The 7,053-nt window shown below is 40.0% G+C and overlaps 1 long non-coding RNA gene across 1 annotated transcript; it reads right to left on the reverse strand.

The window, feature by feature from the left end:
- Positions 1–481: 481 nt before the first annotated feature.
- On the reverse strand, positions 482–6,846 carry LOC148186450 (uncharacterized). The gene is made up of 3 exons (XR_015779602.1): positions 6,596–6,846; positions 2,610–2,779; positions 482–675 (listed from the first exon to the last, which is right to left on the reverse strand). It is a non-coding gene; the product is annotated as an uncharacterized LOC148186450 (long non-coding RNA).
- Between the last annotated feature and the right edge of the window lie 207 nt (positions 6,847–7,053).

A 7,053-nucleotide genomic window follows, 5' to 3' on the forward strand; every position in this document is an offset into this window, starting at 1 on the left:
TAAACTGGAGCATGCGAAAACTGTAGAATTCAGGAATTCAAGTATATACATGTAAATGTATGGAGCACCGTCTTTCCTCCACTGTTTCACAGTGCAGAAGCACTAAAACAGTGTAACACTGAGCCATGAGCCCTCATCGAAACCAATGAATGTTAAATTCGTTGACTACTCTCGTATCTCTCTGCATTCTTTCCACTCATACACTACGGTATTGTCAGGGGCAGTAAAATCACGGCATGCACGTCATAAATATTATTACAATTCCAATTAAGCATGTAATGTTTTGGTATACAGTTACAATCATTATTACGGATTAACCTGTGTGGCCGCAGGCAGTCTCTGTGGTTTGACAATAAAACCCTCGTTATTTGAAATTAAAGGCTGCAGCAGAGCATATTTATTCTGTATTATTATTATTATTATTTCGTTACAGCATGCACTAATGCTTGACAAGGCATTATGTCTCTTTTTAGGGAGTGCAGACAATAAGAAAACACCTTCTTCTTCCATGGGCGTCTCTCTCTAGTGTAGCGTTAAGGAACAGCAACAGTCTGGTAAATAACATGTCCAAGAAGTGACACGCTGTTCGATGGCAGGACGTGAAGCGAAGGCGGATGGGTCGCTGCCCTCAGGAACACTCGAGCGTATCCTCACCTCGGCCCTGTCAGACTGAAACTGAAAACAAACATAAATCAAGATACTGAGGAAGTCTTAGAGAATTTTTTTTTTTTTAATATAAAATTGCCTTTTCATTGATTTTTCATCAAGACTTCATGTCTTATCATAAAGTGATGAGGGCAGGATATTGTACAGAAGATGCATTAATGCTGACATGTCCAAGAGCAGCAGCATCATGTCTTGTATCATTTATTGGAGGTATTGGCCGGTGTGTTTAATGTTATGCAGAGGGACGTTACACGTTCCTGTGAAACACTGTGAGACTGACTAATTGCTATCAGGAATGAATTAAGTCAACTGTAGCTGGTGAATGATAGATTCATGATCATTATGATTATGTTACTCTTAGTTTAATAAATTATGACATCTTTTTTCCTAAATATCGTGTGGAATCGCTTACATTTACAAAGCCAGTTTGAAACACGCTTTAAAGAAATACTTGCCAATCTTCAACCAGCATTGTCTCAGAATGATGTGGGTGGTATTAATCAATAAACTGTGGTAAACTGGTAAACAGGACGACATGAACTGATGCAAAACAAGTCATCAAGCGTAGGTTCACTACAGTTCACTGCACTACATGTAATGTAACAGAAGTGAATGCATCACAACACCCACTAGTGGAAATGTTTATTGGACAGTGCATTCTGGTAGCTGTAGGTTTTCCACCTCTTGAGCAAAAGTGTCCTTTTTCTCCGTTTTTTCAGCCCCTTTTTAATTCCCAAGGAGTCAGATAATGTCGCTATGCCCAGTGTTCACTTCCCATATGAATGTAGAGCCAACCAATTGTTTTTTTTGTTGTTGTTGTTGTTGTTGTTGTTGTTGTTGTTGTTGTTGTTGTTGTTGTTGTTTCTTTTTGAGAACCTAACCATCCATTCCTTTGTAACTTAATCTGAACCATGTGCTTTTGTTGACTTGCACATGTTGGTTGTGGCATCCCAAAATGTCAACAGCAGATGCAAAATGTGACAACTTGGGATGCGAACCTGTTACATTTTTCTGGTCATGTAGCAGCAATTTCAAAAGTAGCAGTGTCTTGTACCTCAAAGAACATTTTTTCTGCAGTGAAATACTTTAATGATTGTCATTACAAAGCTAGGGCTCTGAGGCTTGCACAACACAACCAACTGGACTGTGAGAAATGTATGAGGCACATATCCAGGGAATATTTCAAAACACCACCATTTACCACCACAATCTGTCTCATCCTGCAAGAAAGAAGCTCAAACAATGACACATTCCAGACAATACAAAGATGCATTAAGTATCAATGGGCTGTAAAACTCTCCTGATGGCACGGCAAACCCCCTCCAGCTCAGCAGATAAAAAAGATTTGCAGCAGCTTCTAAGTCACATCACACCCTCATCCAAACTGGCTGCTCTCCTTGTTGAGTATGACGATGAACATCACTTAAATAAACCCACAGCTATGTAAACTCGTATTTATTTCTGCTTTTACGGCATACTAACTAATAAGAGGGCAAATCGCTGCTGCCTCCAGAAGATAATCAAATGGCTTCAGCTGAACCAAAAAAGTCAGAGGATAGAAACTGCTTCATTGTGAAATGATAAAAATACTCCTGAACCTGTATTTGCAGAAAGGAGAGAAGATCAATAACAATCACGACTCTGATTACACGAAAGGGCCTATCTTGTTTGGATTGCCCTACATCAGATCTTTGTGAGTATTAAGGCCTGTGTGCTACCCATGTTTGGACAAATAAAACCAGACATGGTGACTCGCCATTAGTGGTAACTGGAATTTAGTCGCTCTGCTTTTGCTGTTACAGAAAACAAAGGTTTTTCTCATCTAAACCTCCACAATCAAAGGGGAAATGGTATTTTCTATTATTTAGTGAGTCTTTTTGTGGTGTCCAGGTGATATAAATCTACCAAGAGAGAATGTGCTGGTAAAACTGAGGGTATCTCACATGCGCAACTGTCCTCGATACAGCAGCAGGGTGTGAGGACGAGTTCATCCATAGCTGCTGAGCGAGGAATATTCTCAGAGATCCACAGCGACTTTAAAGATGGTGGCAGATCAGCCGGGAACTGCAGATGAGAGATGAAAGGAGTTGGGGGGGGTGGTGGAGAGGGAGGACTGGAGGAGAGACAGAAAGAGATAGAGTGAGGTGAGAAGTTAATATCCCCCACACGACATATCCTGCATATCATCCAAGTGAAATAACAGCGAGCCCATCAATGCAAATATGCACAATTACTGCGAGTGTTGAACTACTTGATATTTTAAACATGTCACGGGGATTTTTCAGCTTGAACCTCAGACTGCGGTAGAAGTCTGAGAATAACCAGCTGCTGTCTTGTGAGAGGATCAGCCTGATAATCTTTGTAATATTAAAAACGCATTCATTATTCTGAATAGTGGAGCGGGGGAATGTGGCCTAAAACAGGCTTACTACTGAGCAGCTGATTCCCAATTCAGATGAAAAAAAAAGCTCCCTGCAGTCTTTCCTAATGTATGAAAACTGCTCAGTGATTTCAGTGTATTTACTGTCCCGTCCTCATTAGCATTCTCTCGCACTCCTTAAGCTGTGGGTCATTAAAATACCTAACGGTGGATCCTACAGCACATTGTGTTCTTTAATAGATTTAAATAAATAAATTGCTGCAATTAAACATAAACACCAGTTCAACTTCACTCCCTGAGCTGCGAGCCATATTTCATGTTACATTCATCTATTTCGCTCCCGTGCAAACAGAAAATAGATACCATATTACCATGTGCAGCCATATTGGTCTCAGCAGCACACACTGACCTCCATGTGCTTTTGTCTCATCTCAGTAACAAGGTTTATATTTCACATGGAGCTGTCGGCTCAGATGTGTGATGAGGTATTAGATGCCATAACGGGAAAATATTATCTGATTAATTAGAAATGACACCAACATTTGCTTTTCTAATAAAGAAAACATAAATATAAACCTGATTATAGTGCAATTGCTGCCCCCACCCTTGGGCGAAAATAATTAGAGTCCGATATCTCTGTCAAAGACGTTGTGGTGTTTATCTTGTAAAACTAGACAATCAAAGCACCCACTGGTACCAATCATATTTGGTCTATCTCGTTGAGAGAGGAGCATTAAGTTACGCCAAAATATGCCAAAATTTGGCAAGGGAACAACTTGCATTGCCAGTCAAGGGATCCCTTGAACTCTCACTTAAGATATCTGAATGGTGGTGTGTACCCACATGACTACACTTAACTTGAGCAGTTGTTCCCAGTAAATGTTTTGCCCCTTACAATCAATGTGCTCCTTCAAATTAAAGGTGTGTATTTGTCTTTTTAAGGAAAAGGTGAACCTGCCTGTTTTAAGAACAATCGATTGCCAAACACATGTATATACGGATGCACAACACATTAAAACAAGATTGCTGTAGACCTCTGATGTAAACTATATTAGTATTAGTCTACATACATCTCTCGTCAAATCACATTTCCTTTCATCTCAGGATCATTTTTTGTGGTTATGCATGACAATGAAAATATTGCTACTTGGCATCTTTGTTATGGTGATAATCATAAAGCAGTGAGCACATACCTCTGTTTGCAAATATATTTCTCTGTTTTCAGCAATATAATAAAGACAGTGGTGATTTATGACACAATAAACTACTCTGAAAAAGACTAAATAGGGGTTTATAATCATTGCCTATGGAGGCAGCTAGCCTATCAGTATAGTCGGAAAGCATAATATCATAAAGTAACTCATTTCCACTTTTGCATACATCAGGAACCCAAAAGATACCGTAAATCATTTCTCCTTGCTTTTCCTTGACAACTGATTGTGTCCAATTCCCTCTTTTCTTCTTTATTATAAGACCAGAGCACAGGTCTAACCTGACAGCCAACCAATCTCTGAAGCCTCCATAAAACACCATCCCCTGCCACCTCCTGCCCCTAAATTAAGATTAATTACACAACAGGCCAATATGCTGAAATGGGAAATTATATGCTCCCAGGAACAGGGCTCTGTAGATGCTCTGTCTCAGTTAGTGGAACAGCTTTTAGATTGCATTCACATATCCTTATGCTGAGCACAGCAGGCGTGGGATTGACTGTCTCGCTGTATTCTGTGGGCTTGATAATGCCTGGCAGAGGGGTTTCGAGATATGATGACACTGATTAGAGCCGCGTTTATTGCGTGTCAGGTGGGGTTGAATTCCTCTTATCTTTCTAATCAGTCGTTAGGCGCAGTGAGACAATACTGCACCCCTTTGTGTGATGTGATGCATGACTAGAAGCTCTTATAATACAGTACATGCAGATATGACATAGAAATGTTATTGTACGGAGTCTTGTAAATCCTTCAAATGTGCTTTAGCTAGAAAGATGCACCACTTAGCTGTTGTGTCAGGTGGAAGAAGTATTTAAGTTTTAAATTTTAAGATAACGGTCGCAAACTTTGCTGCATATTTGTATGCTTTTTAAAGTCTGTATGGGCTTTAAGATGATATTTTTATTCAGACTGACACAGTAAAAGTAGAGAATGATTGTCTTGCCACTCTGCCACAAAACAACTTTTTGTTTTCGCTTCAGAATTTGCCACTTAAATTTGACAAGTGGCAGCACTGAAACATGCACAGGAACACAATTATGATATTTCTGTGTTCAATGTGCCCTCACAGCAGCATACATTTTATAAATATCTCCAGCAAGTATCTTTTCTGTGCTGTCATTACAGTATCAGCATCAAAGGGCCTCCCTGTATTAGAGGAAAAGCTTTGCCCAATGTTGGACCGGCTCTGCCATACAGATCCCCCACCACGAACATCACCAGAGGAAATTTCATGCTGAGAGAGCCGAGGGAGAAGGAGTAGCACCTGGTGCATTATGTAATGTGTGGACCTCTTTGTTCAGCATGCAGCTCTGTGTGTTGTGTTCTGCAATCTGTGATGCATTATGTCCTGGATTGTGTTGGAGGATGGATGATGGGCAGCTGGTGGCTGCAACAGGCCTCTAAACTATTTCACACATGCCAGAATCTGACACAATTTTAATACATTCATATCTGAAGGGAAAAGGTGCTGCATTCTTGTGAACAATGCATCTATTTAGAAATAAATAAGCTGTGGTTAGAACTTTATCAGGGCAAATGTTTGATTATGATACTGGTGTAAAGTGGTCATCTTTAAAATTCAGCCCAAACTGCCTCGTGAGTATTTTTCTCGTCTTGACATTCTGATAAAATCAAACATGTTTATTATTATCATGAGGTTTTAGTCTTGGCTCAAGTTCAAAGATGTGAACATCTGACAATTACCAATCCATGTTCTCTCTTCAGCACCAAAGGAGAGGCAGCAAAGGGTGAGGACAGTAAACATGGTGGGGACTCCAGAGAGATGCAGGAGCATTAACAAGTCTTGGTTCTGTTACACTGTGGAAATGAAGGAGACACTTGTGGAGTTGTGGAGCGGAAAATAGTCTATGTTTAATTTGCTGTGTATATGACCCATCAAATAGCACTTATTTTAGTGAGAAATCTTAATATTTAAAACTGACAGTGGAGTCAACAAGGGTGGGGTAGGTAACACCAGGGCAAGGAGGTTAATACACAACAGGTGTGCAGGGAAGACTCTGGGAACAGGGAAGAACTAGCGAGACTTACACAGCGCAGGTGTGTAAAGAAACAGGCAGGCAAACAGACAAAAGACAACAAACACAATATATGACACATTCATAGATCAATTTTCTGAACAAAATAGTGAACAACAAAAGCTCAGGATGCCCCCCCCCCCCAAGTTTCATCCCACTAAAACTGAGCAGCTAACCAAATGGAGGCTGTTAGAGAGCCAAAACTATAGAATTTAAAAAGTGAAGTTATTACGTGTATTGCACAGTATCTTTATAGATTACACTGATACCAAAAATGAACAAATACTGTCAACAAATGATACCTTTGTTTTTGTGTTTATAGACTTGTGTGGTTTGATTAGTTTGGTGCAACATTTTCCACCAAAGGCAGGATGGGAAAATGATCTCAAAAGGGAATCTGATTGTAGTCTTGCAAATAGTGACCTTACAAGATCCCCAGTCTTTGCGGAATCTTGAAGTCTCATTTTCTTTAGTTGTGAGAGGATGTTAAACTTAAGTCTTGTCTCCTAGTGTTTAGTAGATTACAGCTGTTTTGATTTCAGGATACCAGCATGGTTCATGCTGGCTCACTGTCACTCTCTCTGGGACTCTGTATATAGAGCAGAGACATCGTTAGTGTTATCAGCAACACCTGTGCTCAGTTAAAAGGTCTGATGTGAGAAAGGCCAGTTAAATACACCTGTGCTATGTTGTCTATGTGCACATAAGGAAATGCAGTTCTTCTTCCAAAATGTGACTCAGGATTTTTGGAAACAATTTT

This window comes from Plectropomus leopardus, chromosome 18 (genome assembly GCF_026936395.1).
Source record: "Plectropomus leopardus strain MGB_pleo_1.0 chromosome 18, ASM2693639v1, whole genome shotgun sequence".
Taxonomy (NCBI): Eukaryota; Metazoa; Chordata; class Actinopteri; order Perciformes; family Serranidae; genus Plectropomus; species Plectropomus leopardus.